This window comes from Lissotriton vulgaris, chromosome 12 (assembly GCF_964263255.1).
Source record: "Lissotriton vulgaris chromosome 12, aLisVul1.2, whole genome shotgun sequence".
NCBI classification, from domain to species: Eukaryota; Metazoa; Chordata; class Amphibia; order Caudata; family Salamandridae; genus Lissotriton; species Lissotriton vulgaris.
The window spans coordinates 95,652,604-95,677,332 of NC_141700.1; the positions used below are offsets into that span (position 1 = coordinate 95,652,604).

General features: G+C 44.9%; 1 protein-coding gene across 2 annotated transcripts in view; it reads left to right on the forward strand.

Annotated features, from left to right (window-relative positions):
• Positions 1-8,452: 8,452 nt before the first annotated feature.
• PI4KB (phosphatidylinositol 4-kinase beta) overlaps positions 8,453-24,729 on the forward strand; it is a 256,070-nt gene continuing 239,793 nt past the window's right edge. The window contains exon 1 of one of the 2 annotated variants that reach the window (XM_086947346.1): positions 8,453-8,631. The gene's annotated coding sequence lies outside the window, so the exon portion shown is untranslated. The remainder of the gene's footprint in view (positions 8,632-24,729) is intronic. The other variant, XM_086947347.1, reaches the window with a different exon arrangement.

The following is a 24,729-nucleotide window of genomic DNA, read 5'->3' on the forward strand; positions in this document are numbered from 1 at the left end:
GTACAAAATGTGATACAAAGACAGTGAACGTTACAATATATAGGCGTCACCTGTCCTTCATAGCTTGCTGTGCTATGTTAGAAGGATTACAATTTATGAACTGTGAGTTACAAAAGGCTGTCTGTGTTAAAACCAGTAACTCACTAACCTAACTACATCAAATACAAATCTGTCTTCTCCATGTTAAGATGCTGTGCTTTGCAGGAGACATGTTAACCATCTACACTACTTTGAATCAAAACTGGGACTAGAGAAAACACAGGTTCCTCCAGCAAATGTGTTACCCTCCAAAGTAATCTTATCATTATTATTTTTTCCTTGGCACACAAAGATCTCTGCAGCAGGTTCCTTAACATATAAACACAAAATGTTCCCTTGGTAAGTATTTAGTAATCCGTTCAAATTATTTATCTACCTTACCTACTCTCCTCATACATTCCAGTAATTCTTATTAAAATCTCATCCCAATCATGCTGGACTTTTTCTCAACCACCTTTGATCTAAGTAGAACCACAAAAGGCACTTAACACAATAGAAAATATTCAGCCTAACGATGCCAATTTATACATTATGTTCAATTTTTTTAAAACATTTAAAAACACCTATCTTCATTGATTAGTTGTACATATGTTTCTCAGTTTATAGTGGTTCATCAAACACATTTACTATAATCTCACATTTTACGATACATCATTATCATATTCAACATTTTATTAAAAACATGTATGTATTTTTATAAAACCACAGAGGTATATTGTGGACGCGTTTTGGTGGATCCGCTTTCGCACCACCTTCCTCAGGACAATTAACAACACACAATGATCTTTAAAGGATTTTTAGGATACCTGATCTTTCATCTAAGGAAACTGCTGTCCGCTTCACCAGTATTAGTTTTTGAGACCTCATTTAAGATGTCGGTGTGTGATATTATGTCATTTCCCAATCATCCTATTTTTCTGATGGTGTGGCTTTCTTGTCAGCTCTTCACCACAATTGTTCACCCGTTAGTACGTCGTGTTCTCCTTCTACTTGTGGGGGTTAATGCATAAATGTCAACCCGAGATTGGAGGGCCCCTCTCTTTTCTATAATGGGATTATTCAATTGTCCCTGGGTTCCGCTCTTCAATTTGTTGCGTCAGCATTACACTTTCTCCTGGATTGACGGGAAAATTTGTGTTTATATATTGTGATTTAATGTAAGATAATTATAGCTAGAGGTAAATATCAACAAGGGCTATTAATGAATATACCTCTATATCTGTGGAGTGTATAAATCTGATAAATAGATCACCCTAATTAAAACGATGTGTACACATGTAGGAAATTACAAAATAGATGTATTTTCTTATTTTATATATTATTATTCATGATTCATTTGATATAACAAAGATTCAAATATGCATATAGAATTCAACATAGTCATTATAGAGAATTAATTTCAACAATCAGCAAGAATATATACAGATCCATAATGATAGACGAAAAGTTGATTCAGGCAGTGCGGCAGATGTCTACAACATGCGTTTCGGCATACACGCCTTCATCAGGTAGCCGTCTATTGCGCATATAATTTATTCTGGTTATCGATAGTGATGTACTGTGGCTTCAACAGAGTCTTTACTTTAAACGTAGATTCTACAGGGATATGGGAACACACTGGGATGGATAGCCATGTGAGTAGAACTGTCTCTAAGAATAAAACCGTAGAGAGTAAGCTGATACAGGCAGACAATAATGTTCTATGTCTATATGCCGGTATAAATAGGTCAAGCTATGGTTATATGCGAGCAGTGGCGTCAAGACCAATAACGTTCAATAAAGCGACTCAGTTATGTCGGAGAAGATCTCCTGGGTAATAAATTATTGCGCTCCAAAAACTTTATCGCCGGAAAACCACAGGCTTAGGATGGGCTCTGAACCGAACTAGGCGTACCGGAGATAATCTCAGATCATTTATATCCGAGCCTATCCTCAGCCTGTGGCGTCCCGGCGAGAGGATTTTGTGGACCGCAATTATTTATCTTTCAGGAGATTATCTCCATATCCCCGTAGAACCTATGTTTAAAGTAAAGACTCTGTTGAAGCCACAGTACATCACTATCGATAACCAGAATAAAATATATGAGCAGTAGACGGCTACCTGATGAAGGCGTGTATGCCAAAACGCGCGTTGTAGACATCTGCCGCACTGCCTGAATCAACTTTTCGTCTATCATTATGGATCTGTATATATTCTTGCTGATTGTTGAAATTAATTCTCTATAATGACTGTTGAATTCTATATGCATAATTGAATCTTTGTTATATCAAATGAATCATGAATAATAATATATAAAATAAGAAAATAAATCTATTTTGTTAATTTCCTACATGTGTACACATCGTTTTAATTAGGGAGATCTATTTATCAGATTTATACACTCCACAGACATAGAGGTATATTCATTAATAGGCCTTGTTGATATTTACCTCTAGCTATAATTTTCGTACATTAGTTATATTCCCTGTCTTATAGCTAGCTGTTACTATTGGGGTCCCCTGTTTTCTAAAGATATATATTGTGATTTACCCAGTTCCCTATTTGGTTAAAGGGTCACTCTCTGTTTTTATTATTGCAGATGCCTTAACCCCATTAGACATTTTAAAATGCAGACTTTGCAACCAATTATGCAGAATAGATTTACTGCCACGTTTCTCCTTGTTGCCAACTTCTTTGTGGCAGAATTTTTAAAAAAAATGTATAAATTGAGGACCACATTTTGTGTCAGACTGTGTTGCTTTTTTGGCAGAATCCAGGCGCAAAATCACTTGTTAAATCTCATAATGCGTTCAAATGTTCTCATGACAGACCTGCAAACATGTGTGTGAAGTATTAATATCTGATGTCCTTTTTTGTGATGTCACCTCCTGTGATGCCATAATGTAGCGCCAGATGTCACACGCCATAATGTCACTTGTATACTGCCTAATTTGGTTAGTCCTCCACTTCTGTTTTTTAGGACTTGTGCCCTGACCATGAGCTATATTAGAAGGATTGCAAGTAAGAGGAGGAGCCAGCTCCATCATGGCCGATCGGAGCTGTTGCTCCGTGGGGAACCCTCTTTCCATCCTCCTGAGCGGTGTTCTGCTGCACTGTTTTTCCACCCAGGGCAGCGATTCCGCCACCGGAGGGCGGGCGGATCACCTGGAGTTGGATTTCGCCCTGCTCCGATCGAGCATCGCGGAGATCTCAGCAGTGACGTCCCTGGCACTTGTGATACTGGGATGGCACCCAGGGAGCTGTGAGAACGTGCCGAAGGAGGTGTGCTAGGATGCCGCCAACCCCCGCTCAATCCTGCGGACAGGAGTGGCTGCTGTGAGCCGCGTTCTGGTCCTGACACCTTGGACAGCCGATTGGAACAATATCGGACATCCGTCTGTTGGTAACTCCAGCTCGGGTTGACAGGACTCGAGAGCGGCGGAGTTTCCTAAAGATGGCGCTGCCGGCTCTCGAGGTTGCCGGATGAGAGCTGTAATCTGCGGCATGCCTCCAGTGTAACCCACAGGGAAACCGAGACGGCTGGAGGCAGACTGTCCTTTCTGCGGAATCGGTGGAGAGCTGAGAGACTGACTATTTGCAATGCTGCAGGTGGCCCTCGGGAGCCGCTTAGGCGGTGAGGTGTGTTCCGGAGGCCCTTCACGATGTTCTGTTGGAGCCTGCCCTAGAGACAGTGAATGAAGGGGCAGCCAGGATTATCAGCAATACCCGTGGGAAGCCAGGGGAGCGGAGAGAATCTTTAAACATGGCGCACCACCGATTTCACCCTTAAGTGCAACTTTTGGACTAGGACTCATATGCACCCCGCCATTTTGGCACCATCTCCTAAAGACACTCTTGTCCTCTCGGCCATCTTAGCGCTATGGTCCGCCGTTCTCTAGCTGGGCGACCTGTCGATCATCTATCTTCTCCACAGATCTACTCATCGTTTGTGAATATTGCTGATGCCCCTGATCCCATCACTCATCAGCGCCTCCCTCACTCTCTTTCTACCTCCCCTATTCCTTTCCTCTCTCCCCTGAATTTCCCTCCCCCTGCCTGCTTTTTCCCTAGCCTGAGTCATGCTTCTGCAACTCATAAATATATATATGTAAATATGTAATATATAATTGTCCAAGCCTAATCGCTGTTAAAATGTAACCCTGTGTGAATTTACTATTTGTATATATAGAACTCGAACCATTAGTATATGCAGTAGACCTTTGTACTTACTACCATTCATATGTGATTTTTAGTTTTTCTGTTTGTATCTCTTCCTTGAGTGACTTTTCAACTTGTACATTTGTAATTTTCTTCTGTTTGTATCTTTTCCTTGAATGACTTTACAACTTGTACATTTGCAATATTTTTCTGTTTGTATCTCTTATGTAACTTATGCAATCCAAAGTTCTTATGTAAGGCAACTGGTTCTTTTGTACAGCGCTCTAACACCTTTGGGTAATGTTTGTTCTAAAATCGCATTCAATAAATAAATAAATATGAACTGGAAGTAACAAAATGATCTTTCTTTCATAAGCAGTAACCCACTTACCTATATAAAACACAAATATGTGATCTGCATGTTACACAATGTGCTTTGCAGTAGGCAGGTTAACCCTTTATGCTACTTTATGAGTCAAAACTGTGAAGACAAAACACAGATCGCTCAAGCGAGTGCATGAACCACCAGAGTAAACTTAACATTAATATTGTATTTAATGCATTTCTATATAGCCCAGACTTTACCCGAAGGTGTCAGATCACAGTACAATAGAACCAGTAACATTACATGAGAGAAATGTTACAGAAATGGAAACAAACAAAAATAGCAGGCCGTAGAATCAAAACAACGCAGGCAAAAGGAACACAATATCAAACACAGCAAGCACAGAATGTACAAACAAAATATAAATATATATGACAAATTTACAATGACTAAAAAACTTCCTGGCGGGGTCTGAGAAGGTAGGAATTAGTTCTGAAAGTGTCTTTGGAATAGAAGAGATTTGAGGTCCGCTTTGAAGATCTGGATGGAGGTGATGGCACGGAGCAAAGGAGGAAGTGAGTTCCAGATTCTCACTGCATTACCTGAGAACGATTGAGCCATCAATTTTTCCCTTTTGGAAGAGGGGGGCTCAAGCAGGAGCTTTTCCTCATTCCGAGAAGGTCTTGAGCCTGCAGACGATTTCAGTTTATTCGCCGGATAGCGAGGGGAGGAAGCGTGCAAAGCTTTGTGGGTGATGCATGCCGTTTTGTAAATAGCTCTAGCCTCGATGGGAAGCCATCGGAGAGAAGACAGGATAGGAGTGATGTGGTCACTTCGTTTGGACCTTGAAATGAAGCGAGCTGCTGAATGGAGGACGGATTTGAGGGGGGAGAGGTGAGATTTGGGAAGGCCAGTCAGAAGAGAATTACAATAATCTAGTCTAGAGAGAACTAGCGATTGGACCAAGGTTTTTAGGTCATTCTCTGGGAAGAACTGACAAATCCCCCTAAAAGGTGCAGCTGATAACGTGCGCTCTTGGCAATGGAGTTGATGTGTGAGATTAGGTTGAGTCTTTTGTCAAGTATGACACCTAGGGATTTAGCGCAGTCAACAATGACGGGTTTACTGTTGAGTAAATTCAACTGATCCATCCAGGATTGAACAGGAGGCGGGGAGAGAGAGCTAGATATGAGAAGGAATTCCGTTTTGGAGGGATGGAGAATGAGTTGGTGAACTAACATCCAGTTGTGAATAGAGTTGAGAGTAGAGTTGAGAAGTGAGAGATCTTGAGAGGAAGACACCTTGAGGTAGGTTTGGGTGTCATCTGCATAGAGATGGTAGAGGATTCCAGATTGGCTTAGGAGGTTCCCTAGTGGTTCCAGATAGAGTTTAAACAGAGTGGGAGCAAGGATAGAACCTTGAGGGACGCCTTGACCAACCACCAGTGGAGACAAGAGACTGTTCGCAATCTTGATCATTTGGGATCTGTCCGAGAGGAATGAGGCAAACCATTTGAGTACTGTGCCTTTCACGCCCATTCTCTGTTGAAGAGTGTTAAGGAGGGTGTTGTGATTAACAGAGTCAAAGGCTGCAGAGAGGTGAAGAAGAATCAGAAGACATGATTCCCTCGAATCGAGTATATGTAGCGCATCATCAATCACTCGCAGCAGGGCTGTTTCAGTGCTGAAAATTTTGAATAAAGCCAGACTGGAATATGTCAAGGAGATTATTGTCCATAATGTGTTGGGAAAGTTGTTTTGCAACGTATTTTTCTGTGATCTTTGAAAGAAAAGGGAGATTGGTGATGGGGCGGAAGTTATTGAGGTTGTTCGCATCTGCAGAGAGTATTTTTTAGAAGGGGGGGTAACCTGTCCTGTTTTGAGGACAACTGGGAGGTATCCTTGACTGAGGAAGAGATTAACTAGCTTGGTCCAATAGGAGAGAGTGTTGGTATAGAAATCAATGGCGATGACACTGGGTATGGGGTCAGAAGAATGGTTGGAGGGTTTGGTTTAGAGGATGCATTTGAGGAGATCATCTTCCGAGATGGCAGCAAAGTCCTGCCAAGTGACTAAGGATTTTCGCTCCTCAATGGGGGTGGGGGGGGGGTGACCTGTTCCACCAGTGATGTTACCTTTTGATCAAAGAATATAGTGAACTCAGTTGCTTTCTTCGAAGCATCCCCAGGTTTGATGATTTGGGGAGAACAATTTGGATTTTTGATGAGGTCGAAAAGTTTTTGGGGTCTGTTTTTAGCTGAATCGAGGAGGGATCTGAAATGTGATGTTTTTTCCTGGAAGATATGCTTGTGGTATTTGGGTCTTGCTGAAGGTAAAAGAGAGAGGTGATGTCTGTCAGGACAGACTGTGGTTGGCTTTATTGGGGCGCGGAAGCAAGGAACTCCTCGGGAGATTACTCTGGGAGGGGGATATCTTAGCACTTAAGAGTGCTAAGATAATTTCATTTGATTTTATATACCACATAGTTGTGGCTTGTATTACACTGAACCCCATGAGTAAGTCCTATTCTCAATGGGTCCGGTATTTTTAAACAGGTTGTTTTTGTCCAAGCGCTTATACGTCCTTTTGAGGGATCAGAGACATCACGTTTCCTTATGCTCTTTGTTTTTTCCCCCTCTAGGTTTCACCTTCGAAGCAGGACCGGCTGGCCTGCCTCGCATTACCCTAAGGAAGGTAGTATAGCCCCTTCCCCAGTGTAGAACGACACTTAGGTCCTGATGAATTGCTTTAGGTAGCTTGAAACATATCGACCATTTATATAGGTAGTGGATACGGGACTGGATCATAATTCCAGTGGGTATCCCTCCTTCACTGTTTTTATTAAGGGAGGTTACCACACTATTAAAATTTGATTGTGGATTACCTCACCTTTTTTATTTTCTGCACATACACACTTCTCACGTCTACACCAATATATGTGCCCTCATACCCGCATACAACAAAAGGCAGGAACAAAAGATCTCCGATAAAGAGCCCCTTCGCGGGTGCCCGTCAGACATTGCAGCGCCAGTCTGACGAGGAGCAGGACCCAGATGATGAAGCATGACACCTAGCTCGCTGGGTGTGTGAGGGTTTTAGTTCCGAAAGGGGCATTCCCCCTTCTGTCCCCTTCACTTTCCTTTCGCTTGTTACAATTCCCTGGGGAACTTTGTACCTTTTCTTGTCTTGAGTCTTGAGGGGCTTGTACACTGGACCCCGTTAAAAATTGCCCTGTTTGGTTCCTCTCTTTGTTCACACAAGATAATTTCATGGCCACACAAAGATCTCTGCAGCAAATATCTGACCCATAAGATTTTTTAAAACAGAACTTCTTGTGATCGGAACAGATACACTATCACGTTTCTCCTTCATGCCAATTTCTTTGCGGCATATATATATATATTTGTAAACGTATAAGATGACTATACCCCTTTTCCAATGCCACACCTTGACCCACAGTTTATGGGTTTCCGTACTAAGCAGTTTCCAATCCCAGCACTAATGCCACTAACATGATATTACTCTGACATTAAGGATCCTCTTCCGTAGTCTTTCTTTCCTGACTATTATGCGCGTGTCGAAGGAGAACCTAGTTTCAGCTTTCAACAAAAGCTCTCGGAACCCATGTTGAGATGGGAAAGAGCAGCTTTCAGAACTAAAGTTTTTACTTAAACTGAAAATGTTATTTACCAATTCAAGAGATGTTTTTTTTACTGACATTCAGGTGCATTTATTTAGGAGCATTACCAGATATATTTAAAATTTACGAATGTGGTTATAGAAACGACATTTTATAGAGGCCGTTTAAGAGCGTCGCGGGTCACTGCTCGAAGGGACTCGATTGACTCGACGGGGCCCGTTCCAAGGCAGAGGGCCCTCGCCTCCCTCTGCGAAGCTGCGCCATTCCAGTCCTCTTTCCATGCGCATGACAGCTGGCGGCGCTCTGTCCGCGTCTCTATGGCGCCCCCTTCCGGTGTCCGGGGCCCGGCTGTGACAGGTCTTGCGGATCCTGCGCTGGGGCTGAGGCGGGGGCGGTTTCCGGTGCCAGTGGAGCCAGGATGGATTCAGAGGCTGCAGCTGAGCTATGAGGAGCGCGGGGCGACATGGAGGGGCGGCCCCGCCTGAGGGAGGTGAGAAGGGGCCCTGGGGAGCGGGTGAAAGGAGGGGACCAGAGCAGGTGAAAGGTGTATGTTTGGAAGGAGTCCAGGGGGCTGAAGAGCGCCTGGAGCAGTGCTGTCCCAGATTAAGGGAAGGGACTGGGGCTCCGCATTAATAGTCACGGAGTAGAGTCAGCAGCCAGGTTCTGCCCCCTTTGTATTTAATGTTTGTGTGCCTCAGATAATCTGTCATACGCAGCCAGGGTCTGCCCCCTTTGTATTTAATGTTTGTGCGCCCCCAGATTTAATCTTTGTGCGCCCCCAGATTATCTGTCATACATACCCCCGCTCTCTTTCGCACCTATGCGGGGAGGAGACCCTCTCTGACAGAGCCCTTGTTCTGCTCCTGCCCCCTTCGTATTGTGCACACTGCCACCTGGATTTGACGAGCCTAGATTGTGCTTCATTGGATGACCCGGCTTTTCTTGTTTGCCTCTGTCATGTGCAAGGGCTAGGCTCGTTTTCGGTCTTGCAGTTTGTATTTATGCACATGAGTTCTGCCGGCTCTTGGGTGTGCTGCATCCATGTACAGGAGCATTATAGGTTCCTGCTGTGCTGTCTTCGTGTATTTACCTTCTGCTGGTGCGCGCAACCCCGAGTTTAGCGGGTACTCGGGACTTGTGCACTTGGAATGTACTGGTTCACCGGCCGTGCACTAAAGTGCATGCGCTTGGTGGTTCGCCGAAGTGCTGTGCTTGAACCTGAGCTCGGCAGGTTCCCGGGGCAATTGCTCTCATGTCCTGGAACTCTGCTGCTTCTAGAAGCCTTTTGAACTTAAATGCATGAGCTTTTTGTGCTTATATGAGTTGTGGTTCCCAACTATGGACATCAATCTGCCAGTCCTCCTAGATGCCGCAATGGCTACTGTGCTCCATTGGTTCTGGAAGCTGCTGCACTCACTCACATAGAGAACTTTTCTGGTTCTCAGAGCTGCTGCACTCAAACTGGATTCTCCGAGCTGGTGGGATTGTGTACCTGAACTTGAGTTGTCTCTGCTGTTCTCGTGAACCTAAGCCTAGGCTGTGTGTCGGAAGTGCTGCACTTGGACCTGAGCTGTGTCTGCTTTCACATTCTACAGCGAAGGTCTCTGCTGGCTCTCGGAGGTGATGCACTCGGACCTCAGCTGTGCTTGTTTTCACATTCTACAGCGACGGTCTCTGCAATTGGCCCTGAGCTGTGCCTAGTCTCACATTCTGCAGGGACCATCTCTGCTGGCTGTCGGAAGTGCTGCACTTGGTCCTGAGCTGTGCCTGGTCTCACATTCTGCAGGGACGGTCTCTGCTGGCTCTCGGGGGTGCTGTACTTGGCCCTGAGCTGTGCCTGGTCTCACATTCTGCAGGGACGGTTGGCCCTGAGCTGTGCCTGGTCTCACATTCTGCAGGGACGGTTTCTGCTGGCTCTCGAGGGTGCTGCACTTGGATCTGGGCTGTGCCTGGTCTCACATTCTGCAGGGACGGTTTCTGCTGGCTCTCGAGGGTTCTTTACTTGTCCCTGAGCTGTGCCTGGTCTCACATTCTGCAGAGACGGGTTCTGCTGGCTCTCAAAGGTGCTGTACTTGGCCCCGAGCTGTTCCTGGTCTCACATTCTGCAGGGACGGTCTCTGCTGACTCTCGGGGGTGCTGCACTTGGATCTGGGCTGTGCCTGGTCTCACATTCTGCAGGGACGGTCTCTGCTGGCTCTCGGGGGTGCTGTACTTGGCCCTGAGCTGTGCCTGGTCTCACATTCTGCAGGGACGGTTGGCCCTGAGCTGTGCCTGGTCTCACATTCTGCAGGGACGTTTTCTGCTGGCTCTCGAGGGTGCTGTACTTGGCCCTGAGCGGTGCCTGGTCTCATATTCTGCAGGGACGGTCTCTGCTGGCTCTCGAGGGTGCTGTACTTGGCCCTGAGCTGTGCCTGGTCTCACATTCTGCAGGGACGGTTTCTGCTGGCTCTCGAGGGTGCTGTACTTGGCCCTGAGCGGTGCCTGGTCTCATATTATGCAGGGACGGTCTCTGCTGGCTCTCGAGGGTGCTGTACTTGGCCCTGAGCTGTGCCTGGTCTCACATTCTGCAGGGACGGTTTCTGCTGGCTCTCGAGGGTGCTGTACTTGGCCCTGAGCGGTGCCTGGTCTCATATTCTGCAGGGACGGTTTCTGCTTGCTCTCGAGGGTGCTGTACTTGGCCCTGGGCGGTGCCTGGTCTCACATTCTGCAGGGACGGGCTCTGCTGGCTCTCGAGGGTGCTGTACTTGGCCCTGAGCGGTGCCTGGTCTCATATTCTGCAGGGACGGTCTCTGCTGGCTCTCGAGGGTGCTGTACTTGGCCCTGAGCTGTGCCTGGTCTCACATTCTGCAGGGACGGTTTCTGCTGGCTCTCGAGGGTGCTGTACTTGGCCCTGAGCGGTGCCTGGTCTCATATTCTGCAGGGACGGTTGGCCCTGAGCTGTGCCTGGTCTCACATTCTGCAGGGACGGTTTCTGCTGGCTCTCGAGGGTGCTGTACTTGGCCCTGAGCGGTGCCTGGTCTCACATTCTGCAGGGACGGTTTCTGCTGGCTCTCGAGGGTGCTGTACTTGGCCCTGAGCGGTGCCTGGTCTCATATTCTGCAGGGACGGTCTCTGCTGGCTCTCGAGGGTGCTGTACTTGGCCCTGAGCTGTGCCTGGTCTCACATTCTGCAGGGACGGTTTCTGCTGGCTCTCGAGGGTGCTGTACTTGGCCCTGAGCGGTGCCTGGTCTCATATTCTGCAGGGACGGTCTCTGCTGGCTCTCGAGGGTGCTGTACTTGGCCCTGAGCTGTGCCTGGTCTCACATTCTGCAGGGACGGTTTCTGCTGGCTCTCGAGGGTGCTGTACTTGGCCCTGAGCGGTGCCTGGTCTCATATTCTGCAGGGACGGTTTCTGCTTGCTCTCGAGGGTGCTGTACTTGGCCCTGAGCGGTGCCTGGTCTCACATTCTGCAGGGACGGTCTCTGCTGGCTCTCGAGGGTGCTGTACTTGGCCCTGGGCTGTGCCTGGTCTCACATTCTACAGGGACGGTCTCTGCTGGCTCTCGAGGGTGCTGTACTTGGCCCTGAGCTGTGCCTGGTCTCACATTCTACAGAGACGGTTTCTGCTGGCTCTCGGGGGTGCTGTACTTGGCCCTGAGCTGTGCCTGGTCTCACATTCTGCAGAGACGGTCTCTGTTGGCTCTCGAGGGTGCTGTACTTGGCCCTGGGCTGTGCCTGGTCTCACATTCTGCAGGGACGGTCTCTGCTGGCTCTCGGAAGTGCTGCACTTGGTCCTGAGCTGTGCCTGGTCTCACATTCTGCAGAGACGGGTTCTGCTGGCTCTCGGGGGTGCTGTACTTGGCCCTGAGCTGTGCCTGGTCTCACATTCTGCAGGGACGGTTGGCCCTGAGCTGTGCCTGGTCTCACATTCTGCAGGGACGGTTTCTGCTGGCTCTCGAGGGTGCTGTACTTGGCCCTGAGCGGTGCCTGGTCTCATATTCTGCAGGGACGGTCTCTGCTGGCTCTCGAGGGTGCTGTACTTGGCCCTGAGCTGTGCCTGGTCTCACATTCTGCAGGGACGGTTTCTGCTGGCTCTCGAGGGTGCTGTACTTGGCCCTGAGCGGTGCCTGGTCTCATATTCTGCAGGGACGGTTTCTGCTTGCTCTCGAGGGTGCTGTACTTGGCCCTGAGCGGTGCCTGGTCTCACATTCTGCAGGGACGGGACGGTCTCTGCTGGCTCTCGAGGGTGCTGCACTTAGCCCTGAGCTGTGCCTGGTCTCACATTCTACAGGGACGGTCTCTGCTGGCTCTCGAGGGTGCTGTACTTGGCCCTGAGCTGTGCCTGGTCTCACATTCTGCAGAGACGGTCTCTGTTGGCTCTCGGGGGTGCTGTACTTGGCCCTGAGCTGTGCCTCGTCTCACATTCTGCAGGGACGGTCTCTGCTGGCTCTCGGAAGTGCTGCACTTGGACCTGAGCTGTGCCTGGTCTCACATTCTGCAGCGACGGTCTCTGCTGGCTCTCGGAGGTTCCACACCATGTCCTTGAGCTCCTTTGGTTATTGGAAGTGATGCCATTCGTGTAGTGTTCCTCGTGTGTTCAAGAGGCTTTGCCAGCCGTTCATAAGTTACGTAATGTATTGAGGTGTGTTGCAGATGTGTCCATATGCCCTTTGAGTTATGACATGTTGGTGCTTGTGTATGGGTTATTATGTGGGCTGTCCGAAGTGCTGTTTCTAACGTACTGGGATTTTCAGAAGGACAGGGCTAGAATGTGCTTCCTATCACCAGTACTTTTGAGTTGTGATTTAAGGGAGTAAGGACGCAAGTTCCTATCACCGGTACTTTTGAGTTGTGATTTAAGGGAGTAAGGACGCGAGTTCCTATCACCGGTACTTTTGAGTTCTGATTTAAGGGAGTAAGGATGCGAGTTCCTATCACCGGTACTTTTGAGTTCTGATTTAAGGGAGTAAGGACGCGAGTTCATGTCACCGGTACTTTTGAGTTCTGATTTAAGGGAGTAAGGACGCGAGTTCATATCACCGGTACTTTTGAGTTCTGATTTAAGGAAGTAAGGTGGCGAGTTCATATCACCGATACTTTTTGAGTTCTGATTTAAGGGAGTAAGGACGCGAGTTCTAAAATGTTCCCAAATATGTTACACTCAGTACTTGAGTTCTGTGTGGTCAGAGTTGTAGCACTTATTAAACCCTGTTTTTTGGCTGTCACAGATGCTGCAATGTGGGTGAAATAGTCTTAGAGCTGCACCCAGGCACGGTTATTTATCCTGCATTTGTGTACATAGGTTCTGTTGGTTATCAAGAAGCGCCGGCCCTCGTTTAAGGATTTTGTTAATTAATCTTGGGTATGGGACATTTACTGTGTGAATTCTCAGAGCTCTAAATCCCCAGATACAAAGGTGCTTTGAGTTTCTTTGATGTACTGCTACTTTTACGGAGGTTCTGCGAGGTCCTTTAAGTTTCTGGCCTACATCTTTTATTAGCTCTGTGATGTTTCTAATAACCCATAATTGGCTGCCTATGTTTTATGTTTTATGTTAGGTGTACAAAGGGCTTGGTTCTCATATACACAGGTTCTTTTAAGGAGTCCAGAAGTGCTGAAGTTCTTCAGTGTAAGGGTTCTATGCGTGTTCGGAGGGATTAGCACTTTATGATTATGGGGTTTCAGATGCCTGGCCTCGGGCACTTAAATTATGCAGGGGTTTCAGAACTGATGCACCAAGATACATAAACACTGGGTAGTCTTGGAGGTACTTTTACTACTGTGTGCTGTCCAGGCTCTCTTAGATGATGCTCTCGCACACGAGTTATCCGCTCCCAAGTTGCATATACAGTTTCTGAAGATTCACATGTTCTGTGAAGTTATCAGAGGTGCTGCCCTTGAAAATGTCTTTTATGAGATTCTAGTGCTTTTGAGTTAACAGGTGCGGGCCTTTTGTATATCGACTGTGTGAGTTGTCAGGTGCTAGAGAAGGAGTACAGTACTAGTGTTTTAAGGATTTCAGCTGTGCCCTGATGCATTCGCCTTGCATGATCGCAGGTGCTCTTCTGATGGACATGGGTTCTATGATTTCTCAAATAATCTAGCAGATGGGCATATCTGTTATTGAGGGTTCTCTTAAGTGATGATATTAGACTAATTGGCTTCTATGATGTCTTCGTGAATGGGGCTTTTAAATAAATGGCTTTTTTGAGGTCCTCAGATGTGCATGGAGTTTAAGGTCCTCTGCAGTACCTAGCTTCATGTCAATAAGCACTCCTATTTGATTTTTCTTGGATACGTGAGTTGGTGTCCCTTGAGGAACTGACCCTGTGTTAATGCGTTTAGTGGGTTCTCAGTAAAGTATACCAATTGTATCCATATTTATGTTGAGCAATTTGCTCGGTGTAGGGAAGAGCCAGGAAATTCAAGCAATACAATGCTCTTCCTACACTGTTGATATTACTCAATTTCAGAACTGTAGCAATCGCAATTTTCAAATTAGTTTTTCTAGAGCTGTTAATTTCCCTTTGCTGTCCATAATGGTGCTATTTGTGCGAACAAAAAAATATGTAAATACATTTTTGGAGGCAGACCACCTTCTTTTGTGACATTAATCCATGCTGGACCATACGTAGCTTTTTCCAAATTCACTTCGTAATGTTTGAGCAAACATTATCCACCAGAAAATAAATATCAGTAGGGATTAAGCTGACATGCAGTGAGTATGGAATTCCACACCTTCTAATCATCGATCAAGCAGAGCGAGAAATAAAGGTGTTATATTTGTGTTGTGGAAACTCTGTGCGTTGCCAATACATACTCATCTTACTCCAGCAAGGGGGTTGTGTTTTGGGCATAGAATAATGTCATCTGAAGAGAGGACTGAACAGCACACTTTGCTCTAGCACCTACTGTAGGAAACCTACCTCTCTGTACAATGTTGTACACTGTGCCTAGAGCCTTATTGGTTTACAGAGGCAAAAGTAGATAATACTAACGCTGTATTTCGTGGTAGTGTGGGTGAGTAGTTAGGCGTTTAATTAATCAAAAGAAGAATGGACACTTGATACTACTTAACCATTGGTTAAGATGGGACACTCTCATAAACGCGGTGTTGTTCGTGCGGTGTATATCTTTCTTCCGCCCCTCACACGCGTTGTGGCATTTATCATTGAGTGTTCCAACAACGTGCTATATGCCAAGCCTCATCCAGAGGCAACCTCTGGCGCAAGTAGCAGTGTCCAGAGATAAAAAGAAAGGAAAAATAAGGGCACCCAGAAAAAACTGATAAAAAACATATACTGCACCAGTGGGGAATTTTAATGAAAAGGTGAAGTATTGTTATTTAAAAAAATTGCGGTATTACTGGAGGTCGAGTTAATGGATCTCCTTTTACCTAATGAACTACAGCGTCAACATGTTTCTGCTCCATGTCGCCCAGCCGGGTCTACGGAGCATTCGTCAGGACAGTACGTAACAAAAAAACAAATAACGAAGAAATTACTTGCACAATTCGTGTAGTAATATGGTTTCAAATGTTGTTTCAAATGTTGCCTTTTCGGAAATTTTCTCTTTTGCTAGCTTTATTAAGCTTCAACAGGCGGCAATGGGACTCTCTGGTCCCAGACAGCGCAAGGGGAGTTCCCGGGACTTGTGCTGTCTCTGCCCCTGGATAACATCCAGCAAGAGAGAAAATTTCGTTATTTGTTTTTTTGTTACGTACTGTCCTGACGAATGCTCCGTAGACCCGGCTGGGCGACATGGAGCAGAAACATGTTGACGCTGTAGTTCATTAGGTATAAGGAGATCCATTAACTCGACCTCCAGTAATACCGCAATTTTTTTAAATAACAATACTTCACCTTTTCATTAAAATTCCCCACTGGTGCAGTATATGTTTTTTATCAGTTTTTTCTGGGTGCCCGTATTTTTCCTTTCTTTTTTATCTCTGGACACTGCTACTTGTGCCAGAGGTTGCCTCTGGATGAGGCTTGGCATATAGCACGTTGTTGGAACACTCAATGATAAATGCCACAACGCGTGTGAGGGGCGGAAGAAAGATATACACCGCACAAACAACACCGCGTTTATGAGAGTGTCCCATCTTAACCAATGGTTAAGTAGTATCAAGTGTCCATTCTTCTTTTGATTAATTAAACTACTGTTGCTGGGGTGATGAATGGACCCTCTATCCTCCTCCCTACATTTTGAGTAGTTAGGCGTATCAGAGGGCATTGCTAAGCATTTGTTGTACACACAGAGGCAATAAATGGAACACACTCTCAAGAATGAAGTCAAGACCGATTTATAGATAAATAGCAAGTCTTTTTATATATATTTTGAACCAAGAACTTTTGTTACAGGTAAGCATTTAATGCTTTTAAACAATAAGCATGGTAAATACAAGCAATATAAAGTTGTGCGCAATTACGCACAATGTTATCCTATGTAGAAAAAAATTGAATGCAATATATCACAGTGTGCAGTAGGTCTTAGGGGTTTATCTTCTAGAATTTGAATGTTGGAGAGCCATGGTCCAACGTTCCACCAGCAGCTTCTCAGGAGCGTCCCTGTATCGGCCATGAGCAGGGTGCTTGGAGAGTCAGTAGCTGGCCCAATATGAAGAAGGGGGACCACCAAAAAGCAGGCGGCACAGGGGGACTTGTAGGAAAGTCTGAGGGCACTCGTGTATAGAGGTCGCAAGGGCTTGGGGACCACAAGAGTACAACGGTTTCTGAGATTCCCCCGCCAGTGGGGTTGGGTGCAGAGCAAAAAGGTGATCCAAGCTCTGGTGTGCAAAGTAAACCACGTGGTCGGGGGCAAACACCTCAGATGGGCTGGTGCAGGCTGGCTGAGCCACTCAGCAAGTAAGTCTCAGGGCTGCTGACGCCCTTGACAGGTGCTTGGTCCTCAGGCAGTTAGAGTCCGGCCTGGACTCTTGTAGTTGGTCTTGGGTTGCAGGGCATCCGGTACCCCAGGTTTGGTGCTGATTGGCTTCGGAAGATGGTGGTGGCTCCAAACTTGTCGAGGAGGCTAAGTTGATCCTTCAAAGCTGCTGTATCTTCTTCTGGGCAGTAGCGGCATCAACAGGGCCGGAGAGCCAGAAGCCAAGAGTTCAGCCTTCCGGTTTTGGGGCCTGGGGAGTAACTCCTCTACCCCAAAGGAGTTCTTGGGCAATTTGGCAAAGTGCTGGCCCTCCCTTTGTTTTGTAGAGGTCTGTCATTGGCAAGATAAGACAGTGTTCTACGATTGTCTAGTCTTTTGATAGCAGGCAAGGTTTCGTTGCAAAATCCAATCCAAGCTCTCTGTTACTGGGTCGGCTGCTCTTCTTTGTCCTTGGCCTTCTTGTGTCTGTCGAATTTGAAAATTCAGTGCTTGAGGGTGCCATCTGAATATTACATATAGGGGTGTTAAAGGGAGTGCCAGGTAGTAGCCAATGAGATACCTACCTTTAGGGTGATTACACCCTCTAAATGCTCACCTCATGTGGGGGGTGGACATGACCCTGCTAGGTAATTTTTCTCAACTTCAAAATGGTGGAAAGTGAGCTGGGGGGGTCCACATCACCTGCCCTGCCTTAGGGATGGTGCAGGTTGACTGGGGACCCTCCTCCGCATCAAACTAATTTTCTCTTCCCACTGAAAGTGGGGTCAGGACAGGGGCAGGAGAGGTGTGGGTCAGAGTTCAAAGGTGGCATCGCCTTTTGAAGCTTCCAGCCCTGGAAAGCTGTTCCTTCCTGGAGGAGGTGTGAAGTACCTCTGCCCATTGTTTCTGGCACATGAAAGCGAAGGCTGTCGCCCAATGGGTTCAGAAACATGACCTACTAGTAGCAGGCTGGTGAAAAGCAGTCAGGAACCCACTAGAAGTTTATAGGTTTCGGGGGACCCTTCTGAAGAGTCCCCTGGATTCAATTATTAATAAATCTGATGCTGGAATCCGTGCAGGTTTTTAAGACGATATGTTTTGTTTGGTACCAAACATCCCAATACAGTGTAGCCATCATGGAGCTGGAAAACCCGTAATGTCGTGTCCAGCCAATGTACTCTCTATGGCTTCACTGTGCCTTACAATATCCACAAATGTAGATGGATAATACAGGGGAAAATCTGTTCATGCAGTTATGTCCTCACAGTAGATGTAGTGGACCCTGCCTTTGGGCTAGAGCCTGCTAGAGGAGTGGCTTGTCTTTATCTCATGCAGTGTTTGTGGGCATGCACCCAGGGATGTGTGCCATTTCAACTCTTCGTTTTTGTCTACACCAAGGCACGCATCTGCAAATGCAGCATACATTGCTGCTACCCTTGGGGTCCCCCTTCAGGGCCAATGCCCTAGGTACCAAGGGTACCCCTTAGTAGGGGCTTACAAGGGCTACTGAGTGGTGCCAATTAGGAAACAAAGGTACAGTTAAGGGAAGGAGCTCTGACACAGGAGGGCTGGTTGGTTGGGACCCTGTGCACTTCCAGTCGAAATGACATCATTTTCCAGGCAAAAAGAGGGGGCTAACCATGTCTAAAAAAAGGCATTTTCCTACACCTACTAGATAACTCTTAATAATGTGAGTTTCTCATTGTACGGGGTTTCAGCTAAACTAGCCACATTCTGTATGATCATTTGGTGAGTGGTCTCTGGTACTCAGCTAAGATTTACAACTCGGATGGTACCTGTATTAATGTGATTTATGCCTAGTTTTGAGGTATGGTATTAAAATATAGCTCTGATGTACAAGGCCTAAGCCCGAAGATCAAGTAATGGTGTAGGTCTATACTGAAAGCCTCATTGTCAATTAATGCAGAGTAGAGCGTCATGTGAGGTTTAATTGTGGAAAGGCTGTGTAAATCGAGCTATAACTATCCAAGATTAGAGCTTGTAAAGTCTTTGTCACTCATGGGTAGTTGTCTGTCGGAAGTGCAGAGCTTGTAGGGTTTTTGTAACCTGGAGAATCTTCTTTTAGTCTGGCAGACCTGGGTATTCAGAAGGTATAGCTCTTTCTCCACCTTTAAATGCTTAACCCCGTTTTTCTCTGGATTTGAATATGTGAATCCTGGTGAATTACCAGTTGTTGTGAACTAGTAACATCTGTGTGTAATCTGAGGAGTATCCATTGCCTGAGGATGTGACTGATATGAAGACCTGAAATAAAATGCGTGATATACTGAACCGAATTGTGAAATTCGTAACATAAAAATCAAGCCCCTAAAGAGACAAAAAAGTCAATAGTAGTTACACCCTTGACAAAGAAACGTGCAAGCACATCTCCTTTTCAGATTTTTTTTTCTCTAGTGTTACGTTTTAGAATCTGCAATTGTCACTTTAACAGTCGATATTGGTCTTTTGATAAAGCGTTTCCAGAAAATATGATTTATAGTAAAAATTCGGTAAACAAGTGAAAGTTCAAGTTCACGATGGAAACTGAAAGACAGTTCTCTCCTGCCATGAACATAGTTTCAACCTTTGGACGCATCTTTTGTGTTGGCCAAGTGGCTACCACGCTTTTCACGTTGTGGAAAATCTGAAGAGTGGACGTGATTTTTTTTCTTGTTAAAGCTGATACAGGAGGATAGCGTTTCTGTTCATCCCCTTTTTGCTTATTTATAAGAAGAACCCGTGCTCTGCTGTGAGAAGTGTGTAACTTGATGGCGTTGTGCTGCATGTCTGTGAAACTTGCGACTTCTGGATTACAAGTCCCATTTGGTTTATTACGTTCTGCCCTTTAAGCACCTATTGGGTGCAGAGCATCTTGTATAAATCTACATTAACATTCGATTCGATAGCGAAGACCAATACGACATTGCATTTGAATAACATCTGCAGTTGTGAAATACTTCAGTTACAGTCCAGCGTACAAAATGTGCTGCGTAAAGTCACGTTGAGGTTTATATGGCTGAGATACCCGCCACCCCCTCTCAACACAATCCCCAAAGGAGGGAAACCGGAAACAGTTCTTGAAGTTTTTGGAAGAGGGAGGGAGTGACCCTCCCCGGCCGTATTTATTAAAACAAAAATTAAAACATTAAACAGTTTCATATTAATGTACAATTTCATTACCACATTGCGATGTTTGGCTAACCTTAACAGATTCTCTAATACAGAGTCCAGTTCAGCGTACAAAATGTGCTGCGTAAAGTCACGTTGAGGTTTATTAAATCCACACACACTTCTCTCCCCAGGCAACGCGTTGACAAACAGAGTGGATTAGGCAATTTTTATTGTTGTGTTCTGAGAACTCCAGATCTTGGAACTGCAGCCCGATTCATTTAAAGTGCGTTTCCTGCACTCTAGGCCCAAGTGCTGGATCAAGCATCATAATTACAATGGCTGCGAAACTCCCCAGTTATGCTTCAAGCTGTCTATTGTTGTGACATTTGTGTGGCCTGTTGTAACTTGGGCCCTTCTCTCTCGTCTGTTTTTGGGAGGCTCAAGCTTACTGTCTTCCGTGAAACAGCATTCGTCGTTTTTCTCATAAATTCAGGCATGAGGAGGACAGACTTCCATTAGTCTGGCCTTTGAGTGTTTCCTTGCACTTGTGAGTCGGATAGAACAGCAGGTTGCTGTGCAGATGTAGACATTTGAGAATCCTTTTGGTGGTTGTAGCCGATCACATAATACTTGCTACCAAGCAAAGTTAATTTCCCAGTAAAAATGTATTCCTCGTCAGTAGAATGTGAAAGGGGACAAGGATAATGTTGCATCGCAGCTGCTTTTGGGTGTATTTTTCCAGAATAGAAATGTCAGGTGCCCACAAACTGATTCTTGGATAGCTTTATGAATGTATCATGTGTCTGGCAGTGTCTGTGTAAGGGCTTTAGATGAGGCGGTGCTTCTTTTTAACAACTATATTTTTAGTGTTTGGGTGACATCATGTTCTATGATGTCATTACTGAACTTGTTACTGACAGTCTTATCTTTGTCTACGCACAGCATTAGTACCATAGTGTGTGAACGAGTAGACAGTCGTGCTTTTAAAATATAAGTGCTCGATATTTAAAGCTCAGAGAAAGGAAAAGAGCATATAAACTTCCAGGAGCTCATTGGTGGTAGCAGCCATTTATCAGTACTCTGGTACTGGTTGGTTTTCATACATTTTGTTAAGGCCTCTATCACGATCGCAGGGGCCTCCCATGGGCAAAACAGAAAAGATGCATCCTTGCATGGGGAAGCATGCGAGGTTTGTATTTAGAACATGTACCAAATAAGCGGTCATGTTAAATCAATGTTAGATCCATCAGTAGTAGTGCAGTCAATTATAACTTCTGAGGAACTTCCTAGCCCACAATCTTGCACAGAACGCAAAGACAGATGGTCGGTATTCTCCAAATAAGCAAAGGAGGGGACCTGCTGAGCTGGGCAGAGACCCGAAAGACAAAGTACCACACAGTGACCGACCCTGACCATAAACGTTGTATTGTTTCAGAATCGTTCTAGCCAGTATGTATTCAACATTTAAAACAAGACTCAATTGACACAAACGAAAAACTTGCTTAAACAACAACACATTTACACTATGTACATACTTTGCAGCCTTTGTTTACATCTGGTAGGGACAAAAAAAACTGTGCACAGAAGTCGTAACACCAGCCATCACACTGGCAAATTGGACTCCTGATTTACCACCATCTGGCTCTTCCTGATTGCTTACGTCAGCCCCCACGTACACCCAAGCCACTTAGGAACCTAAGCACTGTAGCCAAAACATGGAACAGTACCAGCTTTCATGCTGACCCAAACCATGGCAAAGGCATTGTGCCTGGCACTCTTCAGGAGATGAGCCTGGGAAGTGTGCCAAACTTGGTTCTCTAGGGCAAGTGCCATATTCTCAAACTCCCACGACACTTTGTGGAGAACTTGCAAAGGGCTAGACCTCTATGTAAAGGTCCCTACCAGCCCCCTGTCACCTTTAGTACTACAGAGATAATACTTGGGTAAAACAGCCAGGTCCCAGACATGCCCTTAGTTGAAGTAGGATGTCACGGGTATCAAGCAGGGGAAGAACAGAAACGCTAGCCTCCTCTGTTAGTAGCTTTAACAAGAACAAAACACATATCCACGCTTCACATTTTCCAAAACATATAGTAGCCACTTCCCCGACACAGAAGACACGTCCTTATTTTGCAGCTATGTTTATGACAGGATAGAATTGTTTTTCAATTTTCATCATGAACTCGAACTTTCATTTTTTTAACAATTGAGCCTGACCGATTTTTACTATTCATTTGATATTCTGGAAATACTGCATAAAAGACCAATATTGACTGTTAAAGTGGCATTTGCAGTTTTAAAACGTAAGATTAGAGAACGATTTTTCGGAAAAGCAGATGTGCTTGCATTTTTCTTTGTCATGGATGTTACTACGATTGACTGTTTTTGGTCTCTAGGGGCTTTATTTTTATCTAATGAGCCTTACAATTCAGTTCATTATATCTCACATGTTATTTCAAGTCTTCATACGAAAGTCACATCCTTGGGTTATAGAGACTCTTCGGATTTTACTAGTTCACAACAAATGATATTCACCAGGATTTACACATTCAAATATAGAGCAAAACAGGATTACACATTCAAGATTGCCACAAGTCTTTCCTGGCAGAATAAGGCAGACTAAATGGGAAAACGTTTGCTGAACCTAGAAAAGAAAGAACACCCTACCTTCACCAGTTTCTCAAGGGTTGTGTGAGTGGGATATTAAACTCCAAAATGTTGTGCTAAGAGCCCAAAATCATGAGTTGGAGAATGCTCACCCCTGGTGTCCATGCCCCTCAGCTTCTGCCACCATTTGCCATCCCTGCCTTATCCAAACATGAGACCCCATCCGGTCAGGTTCCTGCCACCAGGCTGCCAAAAAGTTCAGAATGCCGTGTCCATTGTCGTTGGGCTCACACACTTCCCCTGTCGATCCCGCATCAACTATCAGCACACTTAAAGTTGGGTTGTGCTTCCCTCCGTTAATTTCAGTTTGTTCTATGGTCAGGTTTTATACAAAAATAAAGATGTATGTAAGATGACAGTCATGCGTCATTGAAATATGCATAAAATGCGACTGGTTGTAGGTGTAGCACTTAAACCATCTTAAGGTCCCTTTACAATGCAGAGTGTAGGGGCAATCTGAGATGCTATTATGTCATGTTTTTTATTTTATTTATTTATTATTCTAATGCTGATGTTACCATAATGACTTCTTACTTGTGCCATGATGGAGAACATCTGCTAGACAACCCTTTTGGGTAAGGATAATGAACTCCTATTATCGTTCTTTTCTTCATAATTATTGACCTCCAATTGAGGTCTACGATCAACACAGTAAAAGACGTAATAAAACACAACAAACCATAATAAAACCACCATCATACAGAATTTGAACAGAATTTGAACAATAGACTAATAAAATCCATTCAGCAAGAAATTGCTAAAAAAAACATTAAAACAGTGTATGCACTTAAAAAAAATTAGTTTTATTTGTTTTTTAACAACTCTATTATATCTTGTGTGTGTCCAAATTATAACTCTTTATCAGCAGTAGTAAGTATTTGGCTCTAGCTTCATGTAATCCCCATCATATCTCGAATTCCTGTATAGCATAAATCACAGGCACTGGGTTTTTTGGAGGTCTTGGATCCTTTCACCAACACATTATTTATTTAAAGGAACTTTTCCAATGCATATGGTCACAATGAGATGTCTAATGCTGTACAGGCTTTGAAAGGATAAGTATGGCTGGGCCAATCCTAAAGAAATGTTATTACATATAGTGTCTTAGGATTTCAGAGAAACACTGTGATCCTTATCCATCTTAAAGCGAAGACACAGAGATTGGGATCTAGGAAAGTGTAGAAGGTTCCCTGGCGACGATCCCTTTAAAAGAAGCATATTGCCCTCAAAATATTCTAAGACTCTAAACAAATTTCCCTAAATCTGTGTAGGTTGCAGTATTATACAACATCTCTGTTCTAAGCAGAGATCTAAGGGATTTACTTAAGGTATGGAGTATTTTATATCCCCATTGAATAATGTTGGCTAAAGATTGCACAAATGTACCCACTATTCCAAGTTCTAGCCTGAAGATCGGGATGGATGAACTTTGTGAACAAAATGTTGTCACAATATTCCCTAGGCATTTATTTAAGAATCCCCAAGATCCCATCAGAGTGTGCTTTAGGACGTAGAATAATGTGGGGGGAATTTTTGTTTTTTCGGTGATCGGAATGTCATCTTCCCATAGAACAGTAATAAAACTGCAGAAAATTGCATGCCCAAGTGCTTGGTTACATAAATTTGTGGTGTGAACCTCATTCTTTAAATTTTCACAAAAGGTTTTACCAAGATATGTATATCTATTTACCGTTTACATTTTTGTTTGTTTCTTAAATACCCGTTGGACTTTGGGGCTTTTCACCTCCCCGCCTCCACTAAAAACTAGGATTTTTATTATTGCTGTATTCACTTTAAAAAAAGTTCTTCTGTGCAAATTAATACAAATTGATCAGACTCATCTGAAGACCAATGGGAGTTCGATCAATTAAGAATATGCTGTCCGCATTCAGAAGATTGAGCAAACATTTAGAACCTATTGGGTAATGGAATGCAGGGAAACCAACAGGCGCAATAGATCACTAAGT